The sequence below is a fragment of the Bemisia tabaci genome, chromosome 2 (genome assembly GCF_918797505.1).
Source record: "Bemisia tabaci chromosome 2, PGI_BMITA_v3".
NCBI lineage: Eukaryota > Metazoa > Arthropoda > Insecta > Hemiptera > Aleyrodidae > Bemisia > Bemisia tabaci.
The window spans coordinates 29670905-29693251 of NC_092794.1; the positions used below are offsets into that span (position 1 = coordinate 29670905).

Consider the following 22347-nt stretch of genomic DNA (forward strand, 5'->3'; position numbering starts at 1 on the left):
GCGCCGGGTTGCGACGTTGCCATTTTTTAAAGTGGAAACCTTTAAAAATTCATATCTCCGCCGCATCTCAACCGATTTCAATGAACTTTTTTTTAAAATGTTTCTCTTAAATAGAGCTTTCTAGTGATGTATAGTTTCTTGGGGTTTACTTGGCTTTAAGTGGCACTTACGCGGTTTTAGCAGTTTTTGATAGACACAAAAATTTAGTTTTTATTTTGCCACGATCGTGGAATCGACGGAATCTAAACAAAAACCAGTCTAAATGAAAGTTCAGATTCTCACCTTTCTAACGAGCACAAGATCATCCCGGGGAAACGTTTAGTTCCCGAGATATGACCGCTCAAAGTTGGTCACATGCGCTTTTGCGCAATGTGAATGCGTGTTATCACTGAGTCATTCGCGAACTAGGGGTCCCTTACGTTCAATTTACGTTGAAATAATTACACAGAGCAGTAAGGTGTACAACACGAGCCGTATTTTCACCTTCGGCTGCCGATGTGCGACGTTGCCATTTTTTGAAGTGAAAACTCTTAAAGATGCATAATTCCGCTGCATTTCAACCGATTTCAATGAACTTTTTTTTAAAATGTTCCTCTTAAATAGAGCTATCTAATGGCATTTAGGTTTCTGGATTTTATTTACCTTAGGGAGGCACTTAGGTCGTTTATATGGTTCTTTGCAGAGATTTTTCATACAAAAAATAGTGTTGCTATTTTTTTTTCTTTTTTTTCAGGAGGGGGTCTGTAGGTATTTCCCCCGATTTTTTTTAACATTCAAACTAGATCGGAAGATCACCATCGCTTAAAGTATAATGTAAAAATCTTGGTAAATTAGCAACACCACCTTCTCCTGTACAATGAGAGCGTCGCTTTCAATATTTGTACACGTAAGAATAGTGCTTAAAAGAATCCCTTTTTTTAAAAGTTCTTTCTTTTAAATTTTGCCATTTTAAACCCTCCCACAATCCGCCGAGAAAAAAAAATATAAATAGCAACACTATTTTTTGTATGAAAAATCTCTGCAAAGAACCATATAAACGACCTAAGTGCCTCCCTAAGGTAAATAAAATCCAGAAACCTAAATGCCATTAGATAGCTCTATTTAAGAGGAACATTTTAAAAAAAAGTTCATTGAAATCGGTTGAAATGCAGCGGAATTATGCATCTTTAAGAGTTTTCACTTCAAAAAATGGCAACGTCGCACATCGGCAGCCGAAGGTGAAAATACGGCTCGTGTTGTACACCTTACTGCTCTGTGTAATTATTTCAACGTAAATTGAACGTAAGGGACCCCTAGTTCGCGAATGACTCAGTGATAACACGCATTCACATTGCGCAAAAGCGCATGTGACCAACTTTGAGCGGTCATATCTCGGGAACTAATCGTTTCCCCGGGATGATCTTGTGCTCGTTAGAAAGGTGTGAATCTGAACTTTCATTTAGATTAGTTTTTGTTTAGATTCCGTCGATTCCACGATCGTGGCAAAATAAAAACTAAATTTTTGTGTCTATCAAAAACTGCTAAAACCGCGTAAGTGCCACTTAAAGCCAAGTAAACCCCAAGAAACTATACATCACTAGAAAGCTCTATTTAAGAGGAACATTTTAAAAAAAAGTTCATTGAAATCGGTTGAGATGCGGCGGAGATATGAATTTTTAAAGGTTTCCACTTTAAAAAATGGCAACGTCGCAACCCGGCGCTTCTAAGAAAAACGGCGACCGGTTTTGGGTGTCTCGAAAGCTACTGTATCACCCCAAGTGATCAAAATTCGAAAATGCCTTGAGGCATTTTTGGCCGTTTTTTCACACACCTCTTTATGCGGGTTTTCCAAGTTGACTCAACGTAGTTTCCGGAAATAATCAGGTTGTAGTCCATAGGCCACTGGACACGTGTTAAACGGTTGCCTAAACATAGGTCTGCAGGCATATTTTAGCGAAAATTCGTGTTTTGCTACCACTCCGAGACTTTTTTGACACCGAGCGCATCGTCTAACTAAAACGAGCTTTTGATATGTCATCAAGGAGGCTTTGGGACACATTTTAACCCTGGTTTGGTTTTAGTTAAATGATACGCTCATAGTTAAAAAAAAAAAAAAAAAAAAAACCTTTTCAAAAATCGACTTTTAAGGGACACCCGCAAAAATCTTAGGGAAACACGTCTCTCAAAGTGTATGCACGATACGTATATTATCAAGAGACATCCGCAAAAATCTTGGGGAATTGCGTCGTTTTTTTATACAATTAAAGTAAATCTCCTTGTGAGAGATTAACAAAGGCTTGATAACTGCCCTCGATAATATACGTAGCGTGCATACGATTGGAGAGGCGGGTTTCCCTAAGATTTTTGCGCCAAGATTTATGCCTGATTTTTGGATTTTTCTTTTTGTTTAAAACCAATGGCAATGCATCATAGGAGAGATCGGACGCCACGTTCTTCATTCGGCTAGTGGTCATCAAAAGGGTGCGGGAAGCGGAAACAAACATACCGACTTAAATCGAAACCATGTGCGAGCCGCATTCGCTGTTAGTTATCCCCAATCAATAGTCAATGAAGCGACTTCATTATTCCCGCATTTCATTGACCTTGCACGAGTGACCGAATTTCCCGACTCTTGAGCCTGCCTCTTCCCCTTAACGGTAGAGGCCACGCGGAAAGTCTCCAAAACGTTTCTCGACGCACCATCAATTAGCATAAAATGTATCGTTAAATCGGATTCATCACAAAAGAGAAAATCGTTTACCGTCGCGCCGTGCCGAACAAAATACGTAGTTGAGATAGGGAGGCTAAATAATACGGCAGGTTGAAGAGATTCTAGGTGGCGGTAGCCACCCCGGCCCAATCCTAAAAAACTCCCCCTAAAAAGTGACGAGACCAAATGAAAAAAAAAAAAAAAAAAAAAAAAAAAAAAAAGACGGGTGGCTGCTGCCTAACTAGTTTTACACGAAACAACGCGACCGGGCTTTTCTGCACGGTTTGCGGTCCATTAAGCTCTCCTACTAATTAAGTCGGAGAGTAAACCCCAAAAACCCTATAATATTTGGGTAGAGTATGCTCAGCTCTACTCGTAATGCCCACCCTTTTTAAGTTTAGTTAAATATTAAAAAAGTTATTAAGCTTTAACGACAAATTTTGGACCCCAAAACTTGACGATCGTTTTTGACGACATGGACCCCAAAAGCTGACACTGATGGAATTGTTGATGAGCAGAGAGCAGATACGGGGCCCGCGAAACGGTCGGCCGCGGGATTGACCATCGTGTTTAGTTCACTGACATTACAGCTATACCGTAGAAAAAAACCCCATACAAGTATAGATATTTCGAATCAGCGTCACATATACTAAAAATGATTTTTTGGAAATTTGATATTGTTGAGGTGTAATCGAGAACAATTAATAATTAGGTCGTTTATTGCTGCTCTGAAAGTCGGATATGTTGCCAGGGCTGTGGAGGTAAGGGTAGCATAAAACCCATCAAACTGGGGATAATTAGAATCTGTAAACTCCAAGGATCAAACCTTTGAAAAGTTTTCAGACTTACATAGACGTCGAAAGGAGAAATAATCGAAAGAAGGAGCGGGTCCTTCAATTCTTCAAGCACATTTGAATTTGAAAATAACTTGTAGAACCGCGCGATGGATGGTGAGCGCCGACTCCAGAGGTTAAATTTCAGGTTATGCTACTGTTATTATGGCTTTAAATATTTAATTAATACGAAGAAGATAGATTAATTGAAATAATAAGATGAAGATAGATTAATTGATGCGTGTTTCCATTTTATCGTAGCCGAAGATAACTGGATCCATTTCTATATAATCCTTTTATGATTCCCACACCCTTACTATGAGCTGTTACCATGTGCTGTTACAGTAAGTACCTACTCAGATCGCAACCTGCTATTTCTTCCCAGCGGCCCGGATCTAGTGATCTTTACAAGTAATTGTTTATGAATAATTGATGATATTAGTGAGCCCTAGATACTATTTCTCGTTAATCAGATTCAACAACTATCCACCAGAAAATCATCCTTTCCCTCAATACGATGATGTCTGTCGGGGTCTCAATTTGTGGGGATGAAGTTGTGTTTCCACTTTCTCCTAAAATTTTGCTAGCAGCCGAACTCCTCTGGAGTTGATGTGTCTCTTCTCAGTGTATCATGCTATCGGTGCATAAAGCCTCAATGTTTTCATAGACTTGTAATGCTCTATATTGGAAACGCGGTTTACGCATTCACCAATCAGTCGTGCGTATGTGTCTACTCAAAGAAGCTACGCAGCGCTCCGTTAATGAAATCAACTCAATGTCACAACATCCAAGATACTTGACTTTAAACATTACCGTTAATTTGATTATTAGCAAGTCTCTTGGATTCTGTGTCAGAAGTTGATTGAATCGACTAATTTGCCTGTGTTGGGATAAAATTCTTCTAATAAAGACCTTTCATATTGACCTCTGCAGAAGGTATGTATTCTATACTACTTTAATTCATTGGTTTAATAAAATTGATCTGCTAACTAATGCAGGCTATCCTTTATGATAACCTCTCTACCCATTGGCTAAAATTTGCAGTTCCTGGAGACGCAAACTTGCCGTCACTGCTTATCACATATAGGAGTGGCTATACCACATACAGAGTGGCTGTTCAATATAAAACATCAGTGCCTCCTGAAATCTAGATTATCTGAGTCCTCGCCTGACAAATTTTGATACCTACTCACTTTGCCTGCCACTATATCGATGTGAGAGTTACCTTAATCGGATAGTTGCAGGATCTCCCTGGCAATTCCCAGCATAGATGTGGTGGTACTCCACATAATTAACTTACCGGCAGAATCATTAGCTTGATAGAATCTTATGAGAGGGATCACATAGCGTAGGATATAAAACTAAGCCTTGAGTAAAGGTAATGTAATGTTTTTACTTTAAACTCTGGTTCTCGGTCTACCGTGCGAAAGGGACAGACCAATCCAGAAGAATCGTACATGACAAGTGGCTCCTAAGTTGTCGTTTGTTTGAGTTCTTAGCTGAAAAGTTCATGCCTGAAGGTGTGACAGAAAATGGACTGTTTTATCCATCCTTGAAAGTAAAACCAAGAATCAAAATTGTATTCTCTGTTTACCCTGATAGCGTGTTGAAACTCAATCGCTGCCGACTCTGCATAACCAGAATTGGCAGATACAGGCTCATAAAAATGAAATGTTATTGAAAGTAAAACCAAGAATTAGAATGGTATTCTCCGTTGTACCCTGATAACGCATTGAAACTCAATCGCTGTCGACTCTGTATGACCAGCATTGGCAGATACAGGCTTATAAAAATGAAATGTTATCAAACTGTTTCATTACAGTACAGAAGGTTTATGTCTTTGCAACTATAACAATTTCAATTGTGGCAACTATGATTTTAGCTCGCGAAAGCATCAACTCCTACTGGTTATCTTTTCTAGCTGGGAGTAAACTAGTTGCCTCAAGATAGAGAATTTTTGTCACTCACTTCCCCAAACACTCTTTCATAAGAGAGCATCGTGCAATGTTATTCCTGATTATGAAATTGTAACTCGGAGAAGCTGCGATTTGAATGGTTACAGAGCAGGGATGGCCATAAGCAGTGTAAATGATGGAACTCCACATGATATACTTACCAGCTCTGAGGGACTGAACTCAATTATTCTCAAATTATTAGCCTTCATTTCAAGTAACCGCAACTGTTCTTACCTACAATAGCTATTTAAGGAACCGTAGTAATACTCAAGGGGCCTCCCTCGTTTTGATCAAGAATAGAATAAATATTATTTTAATGAAAGCTATAAAAGGATTTCATTGCAGCAGGCCGATTATTGAAAGTTTGAAGCAGTCTGATAAGAGATCGAAATGCGACATATTGCACGGTCAAGATAGGGCTGTCTTGCCTTGTCGTACTGACATAGTTTCAATAATCAGCATGCAGTTGAGAAACTTTATGTCATCACAACTAAAGTTTATTGTATACCATCTCCTTATGAACGGAAAGATTTAACGCAAGTACCAAGATGATTTCATATGATGTCTGGATAGGAATGCACATAGTAAACAAGTAAGTAGCAACTTTTCGTTTCAGGCACATTGTGCCCAAGCATTGTGCCCTCAGTAATCAGAGAATCATAAAAGAAAACTCACTCACAACGAAAAAGGTACCTAGAGAGAGAAGGAATCATGCAAAATCAAGAATGGTCACATTTGGAAGTATTATTCCTCGGGGCAGCATAAAATTGAAAATGTTTCGTGCGTACAATGAGAAAACCATTCAAGAAGTTATATTGTTATTAATTTCAGAAATAATATGACATAGAAAACGAGACAGGAGCCAAGAGAAATTGAAATTGCAATGCTATTTTGCTCAAACCCGATTCAAAATTTCCAAACGAAACAATAACATAATTATCATAACCTCTTTGTCTCTATGCTAGGGATGTCGATACTTATCCGATACTTGCAAAGTATCGATACTTTCGATCGATACTTAACGATACTCGGCATCGATACTCCGAGATATCGATACCATGCAGTATCGATGCCAAGACCTCAGTATCGACGGTATCGATACTTAATCTGATTTGGCCATGAAGAAGGCATCTTTTTCTTTTTTAAAAAATTCTCTCCCCACTATTTCACCTTCATGATGCACTGTGACAAACGACGGAGTAATCAAGTTTCTCAAGATGATTATACTTCAATAAAAATGGTAAAAGCTCAGTTCGATAACTGTAGTTAAGGGCTCAAAATAGTTGACTAAGGACGCGAACAGGGCTTTTCCGAGAGAGGCGTAAATCTGGCGGAATTTAACGGCCGACAGACACATGCACACTCAGAATCACGGCATAATTCAGAAATAGTATCGATGGTATCGATACCTCATAAGTATCGATACTTCAGCTCGATGATCGATACCGGTATCGATGCTTAGAGTCGATACCAGTATCGATACCGAGTATCGATACTTCCCTGAGTATCGACATCCCTACTCTATGCACTATCTATGGCCACAGATGGCTTAGACTGCGCATTAGGAAATTTCGGCGAGACTAGAGTCCCTTCAGGCGGGACGATAGGCAACTCAGCAACACCCAGCAAGTCCGAGACCGAGACAATGGAAATGCCTGTCATGCCAGTGCCGTTGCCTGATACGGGTACTTTTCGTTCGTATATCCGGATGTATCCACTAAGCGGAAGGCGCGTCTTTACCTTGATTTACCCCGCTAGCTGTCTTACCTACCGCGCGACCTAGATTGCGTTATAAGTCAATGCGCTTTACTGTAGTTTCTATCGTTCGTAGCCAATGAGAATTAGGCATTACGTCAAGTGACCCAACTTTGTCACGATTTCAATACTGACCTGCGGTTTTTTTTTCTGTGACGTACAGGGTGTGCCAAAAATATGGATCCTTCCTTACTGATGTCTCGAGAACGATTACAGATTATTGACATGCGGTTTGAACGAAATTCCTTAAAAAAAGGTGGGCCGCTTTCGAGGGGGGGGGGGGGGGGGGGTCGTTTCCTCTCTGCCTCGCGCCCGCGGGAACAACTTTTAAATTTAAAATGGGAACTCTCTTTGCCTGATACTTCGTAGAAGTCATACCAAAAATACGTGATATCCTTCCAAAAAAAACAAAAATATGATTTTTGTACAAAATTTCGGCCCAATCCAAAAAATGTCACTAATTACCCAAACAAGGGTGCTTGGTTTTTTTTTTACCAAAAAAAAACCAAGCACCCAAAAAATATGATGGCAGTACCGTTTGGATTCATCATATAAAAGGAAATGATATCAAAACGGCCCAATTTTCTCTTTCATGCCCATGCAATATACCAAACACCCCAACTTTTTTCACAAAAAAAAAAATAAATAAATAAATACCTATAAGGTATGATGACCTGAACACGTTTATTGGATCCATCGCTTTAAAGGAGTATGATATCAAATCGGCCCAACTTCTCTGAAATATGCCCATCTCGGATCAATAATTTTTTTGAGACCTTCCGACTCATCGCTGAGGAGACACTGATCATTACTTGACCCTTAGTATATGTCCTTGTTTAGATGTCAAAGAGTTCCTTATGAGAACTGTAATGAATTTTTTTTCTTTGAAGAGATAAAATCAAAAAATCGTCATAAAATTGAAAAAAAAATTCGAAGAAAAAAAAAGGAATGGGCCGGCCGGCACGTACAAAAAAAAAGGGGGGAAATGTAGATACATTGGTATGCCCCAACATTTTGGCATGGGTGACCGACCCGGTCTTGCCAACATCCATGAAGTTGCTAAGAAAGAAGCATTGTAAGTAGGAGGCACATAATATTCGCAATAATACGCCAAGGTTCAGTAGTTTGTAAGGCCTTCTATCAGAAACAAACAAAGAATATGGCATTGCTTGAAAGTTGTTAAGTTGTTCACTCATGTGTGAATATCTTTCAGTCTATCTTTCAATGACGATTTCAAGAAGGACTGATCCTCCTTTTGACGATGATACTTGTTCATGTATATGTGAAAGAGAGACGATAATCACCCTATATTATCTACCACTTGTATGTACGGCCGGCCGGCCCATTCCTTTTTTTTTCTTCGAATTTTTTTTTCAATTTTATGACGATTTTTTGATTTTATCTCTTCAAAGAAAAAAAATTCATTACAGTTCTCATAAGGAACTCTTTGACATCTAAACAAGGACATATACTAAGGGTCAAGTAATGATCAGTGTCTCCTCAGCGATGAGTCGGAAGGTCTCAAAAAAATTATTGATCCGAGATGGGCATATTTCAGAGAAGTTGGGCCGATTTGATATCATACTCCTTTAAAGCGATGGATCCAATAAACGTGTTCAGGTCATCATACCTTATAGGTATTTATTTATTTATTTTTTTTTTTGTGAAAAAAGTTGGGGTGTTTGGTATATTGCATGGGCATGAAAGAGAAAATTGGGCCGTTTTGATATCATTTCCTTTTATATGATGAATCCAAACGGTACTGCCATCATATTTTTTGGGTGCTTGGTTTTTTTTTGGTAAAAAAAAACCAAGCACCCTTGTTTGGGTAATTAGTGACATTTTTTGGATTGGGCCGAAATTTTGTACAAAAATCATATTTTTGTTTTTTTGGAAGGTTTTTCAATACACGCCGATCCCTCCCCCCCCCTCCCCCGGTGGATTAGGTCAGGTCTAAACATTGCTCAGATGTTGTACTAAGTGCTCCGGATGCCTACACAAAATTTGAGCCCCCTCGGATAATTAGAGGGGAGGGGGCAGGGGGGCTAAGATGCTACTTTGGCAAAACTTTATAAATCGATGTTTCGCGAACGGTTCAAGTGTAAGTATTGCGGTTTGCACTACAACGTTCACAGATATTCTCCATAAAAATATTAATGTTGTTTTGACGGTTGCATAATTTATAGTCATGATTCGATTTTTGCGATTTCGACGGTTCGACTTTTTTCATTTTTCGCATCTCCATTCGAGGCGATCGTTGCTGTGTGAACAAAAACTGTTAAGGTACTTTTCCATAAAATTCTGCACCTCCCTTACTTTGTTAGACCTTGCGGAAATGATTTATTCCCGAGTTAGAGCAATTTTTCTACGCTCGACTGGTCGGCGAATTCAGGCAAATAGAAACTAGGGCCTGCAATAGTTACAGAACCCTCTTTGAAGATAATCTGCGACGTACTTCTTGATGCTGAATTTATATTTGTACTTTCCTAGGTAAAATTTTCCCACAAAGGTAGCCAAATCGTGCAAAAATCAGATTTGTAGCAGTTTTCGCACGATTTGGCAACGTACTGGAGAAAAATGTTCAAAACAAACCTCCAACGGATTCTGAGTCAAAAACTACGTTGGAATCTTGCTTTAATCACTGTTCTTCGATAATTGCAGACCGTCACTTACAGTCGGTGTAACTGGAATAATTGAGACAAATCGGAAAAATGGTCTATTTTGGTACTAGAAATTATGAATTGCTGTTAATAAGGAGAACTTATCATACTTTTTAACGTCAAAGTCGATTTTAAACTTTGTTTTAAAACATTGCCCCAGTAAATTTGCGAAATCGTGCAAAAAAAACGCATTGTTAGCTCTTTTAGCACAATTTTAGGATTCCTGAATGGCTACTTTCTCAGATGCTTACGTTTTCTGAAGGCGACATTTGAATTTTAATTCACTGAACTAATGGGCTTCGCCACAATTGTCAAATTGCGTAAAAAGAGCTAAAAATTCGTTTTTTCCCAGATTCCCTTCCAAGGGGGTTCTGTAACAATTGCAGGCCCTAGTTTCTCTTTGCCTGAATTGGCCGCCGACTGGTCGCGTGTAGAAAAATCGCTCTAACTCAAGAAAAAATCATTTTTGCAAGGTCAAACAAAGTGTGGGAGGTGCAGAATTTTATGGAAAAGCACCTCAAAAGTTTTGATTTACATGGCAACGATCGCCTTGAATGGAGATAGGAAATACGAAAAAAAAGTTGAACCGTCAAAATCGAAAAAATCGAATTATGACTATGATAAATTATGCCAATATCAAAAAAGCATCAACATTCTTATGAAATATCCTTCTAGAAAATCAAAAATAAAATTTGTACACAAAATTTTGGCCCAGTCCAAGAAAAAACTCACTAATTACCCGATTCAAAAAAGAGAAAAGAAAGTGGACACCCTAAACAGATGTTTGGGTATTTGTATATTTAGCCACGGCTCATTTCGCCACTCAGCGAACTGCTACAAAAATTGTTGCAAATTGCCGCAAACTCTAGGTGCTGTGTGGCTGAATGAAACAAGAAAAATTAGTGTGGCAAAATGCAACAAAAATTGTTGCAGTTAGCCACAGTCTTTGGAATGGCCTACCAAATTCAGCGAAAAAAATTGTTATTTATCCTCCCATTTTTATTTTACTGCAGTGTAAGTGATTTTATTGAAGATCTGGAATAGATTAAAAAGTATAAACAACCATTCGTATTGAAACCAATTTTTATTTTAATAATTTTATCATCCCCCGCTAGTGACTAATGCAATATTGATTCTACTTTACGCTGACATACGTGAAAATCTACCAATAGGAAAGTATCCGGAGGAATTATTGACCACATGCGTCCAGCTCTCCTTCCTTAGGTTAGGTCATGTGAGGTAAGGTTAGGTTAGGTTAGGTCATGTTAGGTTAGTTTAGGTTATTTTAGGTTAGGTAAGGTTAGGTCAAGTTCGTTTCGATTAGGTTCGGTAACGCTACAATGCAGATACGTGGATTTTTGTCCTTTGGTCATGTGGCTAACTGCAACATAATGTGTTGCATTTTGCCCCACTTTTGGGCGCTTCTGGGTACCAGATGCGCCCTTTCTAGCCGTTCGACTCCCCCGATGTAACATGTACTATACTACATACCGTTTTGCCTTGTGGGTGATGACGCCATTCTGGTACACCCGGGAAAATTTGATTTTTTTCTGCATCTGGTATTCGTAAAAGTTTTCGTGAAATGTTTTGCTTATAAGCATAACAATCTCGCACGGACGTATTACCTGGTTAAACTATTTTGGGGCTTCGTTATGCTTAAATGCCTCATATTCGAGGTTGTAGTTTCAGATTGATTCGAAAAAATCACGAACAGTCACGTGATCTCTTCATTTTAGTGACGTATTACTGTGCTATTTTGTGATTGGTTCATTTTCTCGGCGCAGCATCGTCAAGCGTCAGCTGTTTGCGGCTTTGGGTTGAAGGTTTAAGGTTATGTCAGAGAGAATAGAAAGTTAGAGGCCCGACTCGATGCTAGGTAATTGAAACAGATGCGCTCGCAGCGCGCTCGCTGGCAACGTACGCAACTACTATTTTTTTCTATTGTTTTCCAGAGACTAGCGGCGGGTATGTTGCTGCCAGACCACCTTCACGTAGGCAATTTGTTATACATCGTCCGTCCGCAATACTCTCGCTTGGCCGTATGAAAACGTTCCTCGCATGCGCAGTGTTAAAGAAGCGCCCTCCAACGCTTTGGCGTTGGAACTGCTTGTTTTTGTTTCGTTTAGCCACATACAACCTAGAATTTGTGGCAAGATGCATAATTTTTTGTTGCATTTTGCCACGTGGCTAAATAAACTGTGGCTAAATGAAACGTAATCAGATGTTTGCAGTAACTTTTGGATTCATCGTTTAAAAGTAAGTGATATCAAATCGGCCCATATTCTCCTTGATGCCTATGCAAAATGCTATGTACCACAAAGTATTTCACGCAAAAAAAATAAATAACAATCAGATATGATGACCTGGAACACGTTTTGATCCATCGCTTTAAATATCAAAACGGCCAAATTTATCCATGAAATGAATCGGCTCATGCGAAAACCGCTAATGTCCATTTTCTCTTATTTTTAGTAAACTGCGAAAAACTGTAGAAGCATTTTAAATGCGGGATTAAAAAATGTCCAGAAGTTGATTATTACAGGAGCGGATTGTAGAAAAGGATCCCTAACAGTTTCCAGCTCCTCTTCTGTCTGGGACGGGTTAATTAAAAAGAAAGGACTCTGGACGTTAGCGGTTTTCGCATGATTCGTAAAAATCGCCGAGTTTTGGAGCCATTTGATATTTTCAAAATTCATTCAAAAGATGTTAAAGCGGTAGATTATCATTCACATAAAGTTAAAAAAATAAAATTAGGGACATTTGCGGTACTTAAATTAAGTTTAATCACAAAAGTCCCAGCAATAAACTGGACATTAGCGGTTTTCGCATGATTTGTGCTTGGACGGTTCTAAAACATCGAAAACGCATATTTTTCAGTATACCTTTCGGGCAAAATAAGATTATCCTTGCATATTTTGAGGCGCTGAATCCGAATATGACCTTCGTTCTTTTCCATCACCCTCCAATTTTCCGGAAAAGCCGATTTAACTCGGAAAAATGACCATTTTGGGGCAGTTTTAGGTTTTCAGTGTTTTTCCGACTATTGTCCCCCGCAGAATGTAGGTAAAATTTTTCGGAGTTACGAGATTGAATTAGGCCGATGTCTTTTTAACTGATGAGTCCGGAAATGACCTTAATTTTTCCCGTTCACCTCTCAGTTTTCCGGGAAAGCAACTTGTTCCCAGGAAAATGAGCAAATCCGACGTATATTTGTCGTGCATGCAATTTATTTGTATAAATTTTCCTGGACCCGTGGTAGTATGTTACTTATGTATTTTGAACTGCTAAATCCGAATATGACCTCGGTTTCTTCCTATCACACTTCAGATTTCCGGTAAAGCCGAGTTTTCTGAGCCTAAAATTGTGTATTGTAAAAGCTTTGCCGGATCGAAGTGTATTCAAAATTCAATGTATGAATGTCTCCGATATGTGATACATCGATTCCTTTGTATTTTGATCTGTTGAATACAAATATGATCTCAGCTTTTTCCAATCACCCATCATTTTTCCGGAAAAGTCGCTATCCCTAAGAAATCGCTCTTTTCAGATATTTTTGCGATGATTTTTCTGCTCTAAGTTTAAGAAATTCTCCGGTGGGTGATAACGAATTTCTAAGGTCATATTCGGGTTTTTCAACTCAAAATACATAAGTAACATACTATCACGGGTCCAGGAAAATTTATACAAATAAATTGCATGCACGACAAATAAACGTCGGATTTGCTCTTTTTCCCGGGAACAAGTTGCTTTCCCGGAAAACTGAGAGGTGAACGGGAAAAATTAAGGTCATTTCAGGACTTATCAGTTAAAAATACATCGGCCTAATTCAATCTCGTAACTCCGAAAAATTTTACCTACATTCTGCGGGGGATAACAGTCGGAAAAACACTGAAAACCTAATACTGCCCCAAAATGGTCATTTTTCCGAGTTAAATCGGCTTTTCCGGAATATTGAAGGGTGATGGAAAAGAACGGAGGTCATATTCGGATTCAGCGCCTTACAATGCATAAAGATCACCTAATGTCGTTCAGGAGACATTTTTTTATTTTGGTTTGTCGTACAGTATAATGAGGCATATAACGAAAGATGGACGTTAGCAGTTTTCGCATGATTTGGACCACGCCCCCCCCCCCCCTGAAAAGGGCTTCATACCTAAGGAACAAACATTTTCACTACATTAATGGTGTCTGACCTCCGAGAGTATTTTAACCCAAAAATCTCAAAGTTGAAAAAAAATGGACATTAGCGGTTTTTGCACGAGCCAATTCAAATGATGTCCAGGTCGGAGCAAACCTCTTGGAAACCTTCCGATGCATCGCTTAAGAGACACGGATCACTACTTGATCCTTAGTACATCTCCTTGTTTAAATTTCATAGAGGTCCTTCTGAAAACTGTAGTAACATGTTTCCTTTGAAGATACAAAAAACAAAAAACCGTCATTAAATTGAAAAAATTACTCGAAGAAAAAAAGGAATGGGCCGGCAAGTGCGGTGATGCCAACTTGGAGGGATCGCCACCGATGACCTATTGCAATACTATTCATTGATAATTAGAGTACTCGTTGATTAAGATCGGACTTTTTTACACTTTTCGCAGAGACTCGAACCCGGGGGGCAAATTCCGACCCAGTTCTTTGCCACTCTCGTCTCATTTTTTCTCCCTCCTCGTTGCGTTGGTCAATTGGCGCGACCCGCGACGACTGTACAGGCAAGATCTTCGGACCGTCGCAAAAAGTTCAGCCAGCGGCCGTCGTTCGGCAAGATTCCGTTTCGAGAGTAATAACTGAGAGAATCAAGGGAGGCGCTCTTGCGAAACTCCCCTCGCCAACGTATAAGCCGCGCACCGAGTTACGCAAAAAACCGTATCAAAACTTGTCTGTTGCCAAATTTCTAACCCCCCCCCCCCCCCCGGGATAATGAAGAGAAGAAATTAAGAGTCAGAGAAATTCCAAAATTTTCCCTAGAACGAAGTCGAGAACTCTTGTAACGGGAGTAAGAACAATGAAGGGTCACAGTTGAGGGGGGAGAATGTGAAATTTGTCGCCAATAAATAGTGTTGCTTCATTCTAGAAGAACGCGGCTCAATTTAGGTAAGTTTTTGTTGGGAACCAAGCATTTTTTGTTTCTAGAAAAATTCAGCTAAAGACTGAGACCACCAAAAAAACCTTTAAAAAAGGGTAAAAATTCCGTCAAGCTTATGAGACCTCGTCAAAAAATCAGTATGTATCTAAAGAAAATTTTAAAAAAAGAAGAGGGGGGCAATATAGTAATCTCTGAAACTTACAAGAGGAAAAAAGAAAAGTAGCTCTCACTCTGTTTTCCATAAGTCTGATATCATTCTAGGTCAAGATTCTTTAAGTGCACGTGCGGCCCTGAACTACAACGGGCGAAGTAGCAGGTAATTCTGCTTAGAGTCCCATTCAGTTCGTCTCTAACGTAACCAGCTTACCTTTGCAGCAAGTTTAGTTGCCACAGTCGCTGATGTAAGGAAACATTGATGGATTTGTTTCTTACGAGAAGATGCCGAGGGATAAAACAAGCAGTTCTCCTTTCAGTTTCAAACCCCAAAATATTTGATATATTCTGAAGTCAAGAATTTTTACCATCTCCTAATTTCACTTTCATTCACGTTTTGCATTTTAGGAAAAACAATTCAACTTTCATGCAGCAAAGAACTTTATTCAATTTTTCGCCGATTATTCGCCTTCGTATCAGGTAGCCACAACCTACAATACCTTTACCTACAATAGCTACGTAAGGAACCATTGTAATACTCACAAGACCTCACTCGTTTATATCAATAATGGAATAAATATTTTGAATTCAGATCCTGGCATCCTCTTTGAAAATTGAAAAAAAAAAAAAAAAAAAACTCAAGTAAATGAAGGCAGAAGTTTATGGTTTTATGGAACTTAAGGGTTATGAAAGGTTTTTGAAAGGGTTATAAAAGGGTTATGAAAGTGTTATGAGGGGTTGTCCCTCATCTTAAACTACATAGCGAGGCGTCACAGCCAGCCGAAAGACTACCACCCCCTGCACCCCACGGCCCTAGGCCAACCGCTTCACGCTTGCTACGTGTCTCGCTTCTTTTTGGCTACAAATTATGGAGAGAGAAAGGTGAAGGGAAAATAAAAATCAAAGAGGAGGAAAGAATAAACTAAAAAAAAATCAAGTTTTCAGGGGGAGGGCTCCGCCCCCCCCCCCCCGGAACGCGCGCGGAGCGCGCGTCTTTTCAGGTGTGTCCGAAGTGGGATTGGTGCAGTCATAGAATCGTACGTCTGTAAGCCATTGTGTAATGGATAGTTTTTTAGTGTATTTTCAGAAGGGAAGATACACTATTGCGTTCTCCCTCATGGTGGGACCTAGACCTGGGACCATGTAAAGAGCACCGATCTCGAGTCGTAGATCACGAATATAAATGTCATTCATTTTCTGTCATATATATATATGTATGTATGTACTTAGATGGATTGATACAAAACCAGCAAAGTAGTTATAAGTAAAGTAAATGATAATCATATATATATATATATATATATATATATATATATATACACACATACACACGCGCGCGCATATACCGTGAACTTGAATGGCATACAATGTTATCTACAACGCGTGATCGGTGCTCTCCACAAGGTCACATTCCTGGGTCCGACATCATGGGAGAATGCAAAAGTGTACTTTTTTCGGAAAATACACTAAAACATTAAATGGACAAAAATAAAAAGAGAAGGAAAAGAAAGACATTAGATCCCCAAAAATAATGAGAAGTGCCAGAGAGTAGAGTGCAGAAGTTCTTTTCGATCCTGCTAATGCAATTGCAATGACCGATAATAGGAAGAGGCAAATGTAAGGTGCGTATTGTGCCAAGCGTATAGTAGAGGTCCATAAAATACCCCCTGTTACAGAGTTTCAAAAAAATAGATAGGAGCCGAGATATCATTTTAGGTTATGACCATCATCTTGGATTTTGAAATTTTGAAAACCTGACCAGAAATAAGAGTTTTCCGTCAATCAAATAGCCCCTGATACCGAGTTTCGCAGGAATCGATCGAAGAGGAGCTGAGATGCATTAAAGGTCACGGCCGCCATCTTGGATTTGGGGATTTCGAAAATCCGACGAAAAAGTCAAGTTTCCCGTTGAAGAACATCACCTGCTACCGCGTTGCACAAAACCGAATGATCGAAAGAATACGATAAAAGAGGAGACAGATAATGAAAGAGGGGAAACATAAGCGAGGAGGATAATAATATGGGAGAAATAAATTTAGAAAGATAGAAAAAAAAGCAAATAGCTTTGGAAGAATTAAGAGAGAGAGAGGGGGGAGGAGAGAGAGAGGGGGGAGAGAGAAAGGCAAATCTAAGGAAAAGTATAGGAAATCGCAGATAAAGTAAAACGGAAGCAAATAAAGGAGAAAGAAAAAATAGAGAAAATAAAGAGAACGTACGACCAGGAAGGTGGCAGACCAATAAGATGTAATATAGACGGACGATCAATACAAATGGAAGACAGTTCTTAGGATATGTTAAGGTGCAGACGGGCTGAAATACTATGTGCGTAAAAGGAATTAAGGGATGAAAAAGTTCTCGAGAGAGCCATACAGAGGGAAGATCGATTGCGATTGAAGATACAGAAAAGACACGGCTACGTTCAGCGCGGTGCGGGTGCGCGTAAACCACCACCTATTTCCCATACATTAGTATAGGGGAGAACAGTTATTCTCCTTTGGGGCTACAGAAACAACTTTTATGAAATTTCATTTTTTTAACATGCTCCGATGGTTCTTAGCTTCATTCTTGCCAAGTTCGAAGAAAATAATTTTGACCGTATTTTTGTAAAGCGTTGATAATCAATCGGTACGGTGGTTTCATGTATTTTAAAGGGCGAATGAAATTCTCTGTAACTTTGAAAGCAAAAATTAGAAAGTTTTCAGGAAATTCGCGTTATGTGGTAAAAGATGCACCTACTTCCAAAATTTCATGTGACGTTATGGCCTATCATAGCATAGCAGAGAATGCTTGAGGATCTAGCTGCGACGGGGTCTACAGGAGAATATCCTTTCTCAACGGCAGAAGAGCCAGCAATAGTTCCCCCCCCCCCCATTGTAGTAAGACCTAAAAGAGAGAGGTAGACGCAGAACGATTGCGCTAAAAAAAAAAAAAAAAAAAAAAAAAAAAAAAAAAAAAAAAAAAAAACCATATCTAAAAACGAAATCAAGGTGAAAAGATTCTAAAAACTTCCTTCTTACACAATGTTTCGGTTATCGCGTTACATTCGAAATTCTCTTCCGGGTGCTGAGTGCTAAGAGGTGCGAAATTGTTTGCCACTAAAACAAGCGGTCACAGCATACTGTTGATTCCGATGGTGAAATGACTGAGGAAGACTCAGGCAGCATTTCCTATCTAGGCACATATATTTTAGCAAATCAGGTTATTTGGTCGAATCTCCTCTAATAATGAATTGATCAATTTAGATACCTCGATTAGAAGCATTTTGCGTAAGAAAAATGCGTTTTTTTTAAGCTTTTCGCTTAAAAAACGACACTACGACACAGGTGGGGGTCCAACCCTTGCGCACTAGGATGCTGCTACACAAAAAATCAACATGGCTGACGCTTCTGCGCGCAAATTGTAAGGAAGCACTATGATCTTTATCACCGCAAGGAAAATGTAAAAATAAACACGCTGGTTGATAAAATCCCCTCATCGTCGGGAGTTTTGGCGGGATGGCGTCGGCCAAGTTAAGTGTTGCACAGCATCCTAGTACGCAAAAGTTGGATGGAACGACTCCCTCTTCCAAAATACCTTTTCTTTTCGCTTTAGCTGAAGTTTACAACAGGCCCATCGCAGCGCTGAAACAAGAGTTGCGTCATTATGCCACTTTAGCAAACGAGCCTTCCTTACCAACTATTTTAAACAAAAAAAAAGGTTGACCTTTCGGTGCTCATTTGCTGAAATAGTGAAGCAGGGGTCCAATCATGTAACACAAATCTAGGCGAGACACTACGCGAGATCCTCCTGTCGGATTTCCGAAGCCAAATGAAAGTCGTATCAACAAACTTTCGTACTTAAAACGTTAACCTAAAAAAGAGCGCTGAAAATGGAAGTTATTGTAATCTTGCTGAGTGGTGCCTTGAACATTTCAGAATTGTCCCCAATCTATGAATATAAAGAGCCCAACATTTATGATTTCAGCCTGATCTTTTCGATTTAAAATTGTACGTATTAGCGTAAATAACTCAAATTGACGAAATACACTTGCAACTATTATTTTTGGGTAAATTACTCGGCAGTCGGCATACTAGAGCGGGACCACATTTTGTAATGATAAGTAACTACAATTCCTGACTCCGTTGAAACAGCATCTAAGTGCACAGGAATACTAATGCCACATACGCTGTTTCTAAAATAAAACAAAAGTAGTAGTTCTTTACTGCAAATGTAAAGTTCAGCGCTGCCGTTCTAGGGGGGGGGGGGGGGGGGTGTTAAAAGACTTCGTGACGTAGTTGAATTTCTCCTAACACAACGCAAAATAACTGGTTGGATCTTTTTACTTCTTCTTATCTTAAATGAAAGTAGGAAGCTACGCCTTCTGGCCGCTTCACGGTCACGCCTAAGGCGTAATGCGTTACTCTTATAATTTAATATTACATAGTAGGATTTTTTTTGAAATTTTCTCTGGTGAAGCCGAAATTGCAGGATAAAATCTTCGGAGCTTGATGCAAGAATTAATATTCTATTGACGGAAATTTTGCAACATTCGCATGCGCATACGGCGTTCTCCATTGGCACGCCCAGTATTGCAGATGCGATCACTTCCAAAATATTAGGGCCCATAGTGGTTTCTACATAAACCTGTGATGGATTTTCGACCATGTAATCATTAAAATTGATTCAACGATGATTTGACTGAGAGACCTCAGGGGTGTGCACGAATCGACTAAAGCCGTGTCACTTCTTTTTGCCGAGGACCATGCATTCCCGATCGCACTTCTACGTTTTTACGTAACAGATTAAATAAAGCAGAAAAGACAGTCTTACTAGCAGACTCAGGGCTAAATTTCATCACAGAATGTCAAATATTTTGACTTACTAAATTATAACGCTCATAAAGAACTTGTTGTGTATCTGCAATTTCGATGAAATTCATCAAGGTTGCTATTCAAGTGGCTACCCTCCACGAACTGAGATTTTCATTATTTCATACACCACTACCTACATAGGTACATACCTGCGCACATTCTTTACGTTCAACACTAGAGTGTTTGTACTTCAGTTATATATTAGTGTATACACTATTATTTTGTGTTCAGTGCAGACTTCAGAACAAAGATAGAAATACAAAATATGTATTTTCCTTGGGGAAATTAACCAGAAGACGTGAATGCAAAATTATGCTGGCGGCAACACTTCGCAGAAATTACGATGCTGTCTTTTCTGCACAGACACTATCGCGGAAAACGAACGCTTACAAAACTGTGATTGCTACCTAAATTTTTACGGTCGTGCATAACATACAAGAGATGGCGCGCTTTTAAAACTTTACATATCATATTAGCCATAAAATTTAAACCGTGCACCGATCAGCCATCAGGCCATCACCTCGACAGAGGGCGGTCCCATTTTCTGGTGTCTAGTAGAGTCTTAGCCCTCTTCGGGAGTTGCCTCATGTCTCAAGGTTACCTTAGTTCCCCATCGGGTGGCAGAAACCGGCGCTAGCGACCAAAAGGCTGAAGTCATGCCAGAAAGGGTTCTTAAGCACCAGACTTACAGGTAGAGAAACCGTTGCTGGGAAATGGCGCAATGGATTCCAAGGGACTGAAGCCAGGACCTCGTGGCCGCGAGGCCCAATAGTGATACTTCAAACACCAGACCTACCTGTTCCCAGTCTACAGAGCACAATCCCTGCGGCGTTAATCGATTCACGCCCAACCTCAAAAGACTACCCAAGGGACTATCGGATGATGGAGTTGCCCCAGGCCCCCGAAGGTACCTCAATAGACAGTCTCTGCTCCACCTCCGCAATTTGACAGCAATGTTTCTACTCCATTTAAATCTGTGTTGAACTATCGATTTTCGTCGGGGTAACTGGCCCCTCTAAGAATCGATGCATTTCCGTATGTTTAAATGGAAAAAAGACAATCATACCGATTTGCTGGATCCGCCAATGGGTGGGATGTGAGCAAATAATCATTAGGCAAAGGGACAACCCGCAGGACTTGCTGCCCGGGGTATCGAAGGACGCATCCGGCCAACCGTTCTCCATGCACCTGAAAGCGTGATCAGTCAGGCTGATCCAGTCCACCTTGCTTTTAATCATCGACCCTAGGGACACGGGAATCACAGATACAGAGAACAAACACTCTGGCACTCCGCTTTGTATAGACGCGTTAAGTCCACCACAAGGGGCAGGCCGACACACTTAGTCAGGATTTGAGTAAACAGTGGTCAGCAAAAGGTGCCATCACGTGATGATCAAAAGTATAATTCTAAGTTTTTCGGATTCAGCTGGGGAACAATGTGAGGATATCTAACTTGACACATGAACATTCGTAACTAACGTGAACGTTAGTTTTCCCCCTGACTTTTACGTTATCCTGTTCTTTTCCCGGGGCTTTCCCCATATCACCCATATTTATCCATAAATTTTTGGATTTCCCAAATGCCCCTTCCTGTAGCCACGCCGCTCGAATCTAAAGTGGACGCTGCAAACACAGCTGAAAAATTTCGAAATGGGTACCTAAATGAGAAGGGGAAAAAAAGAAGAGGAAAATGAGAATAACGTACAAACTTTGAGTTGGACGGAGGAGTTGGAAAAACAAGAACACTTACTTGGAAATGAAAAGACGATAAGCAAGACACTATTTTATTCCAACTGATGTCAGAGCATAATAACACTCAAAATAAATGAAAAACTAATTTAACAAATCTGCAAATTTTTTTGTTTTGTTTTTTCTCTTTTTTTACGAGATTAATGATGTTGGTGCACAATGCCGCGGCGCAACGGGTCGAAAAAGCGAGCGAGCGGAAGGGAAACAAACAAACCACGGAGCTGCACACGCGAGTGTCCGGAACACGTTGTTGAACTCGGTTAGAGGGAGACAGGTTATATAAATATATACGTCGACGGTGGCGCTCTCAAGAGACGCAGCCGGGTACTTGACCAACTCCATTCATAAACCCGCTTCAATCTGCATCCAAGTGTATCCAACGAGTAGTGATCAGGATCGGTGGAAGGGAGAGGAGAGGCGCAGCTTTACATCGACGCGCGACGACGCGACGTGTGCAGCTGGATAGAAGTTGCCGGTTCAATGCTCTAACATCGAAGAATGCGAATTCAGGGTTATTTAGGACCCCCGGCCACTATGCAGTCAAACCTTACAAAGGACCAATTAGGGAGGATAGGGTGGGCCTGGCCCCCTAGAATTCGAAAAATTTCCGTCTGCCCCCC

The 22347-nt window shown here is 40.0% G+C and overlaps 1 protein-coding gene across 6 annotated transcripts in view; it reads right to left on the minus strand.

Annotated features, from left to right (window-relative positions):
• The window catches only part of LOC109038525 (very long chain fatty acid elongase AAEL008004), a 324320-nt gene that overhangs the window by 220354 nt on the left and 81619 nt on the right, over positions 1 to 22347 (minus strand). The window contains exon 1 of one of the 6 annotated variants that reach the window (XM_072297084.1): positions 21729 to 21968. The exons of 4 other annotated variants lie outside the window; for them this stretch is intronic. The gene's annotated coding sequence lies outside the window, so the exon portion shown is untranslated. Of the gene's footprint in view, positions 1 to 21728; positions 21969 to 22347 lie in introns of those variants that run through there. One more of the 6 variants, XM_019053599.2, reaches the window with a different exon arrangement.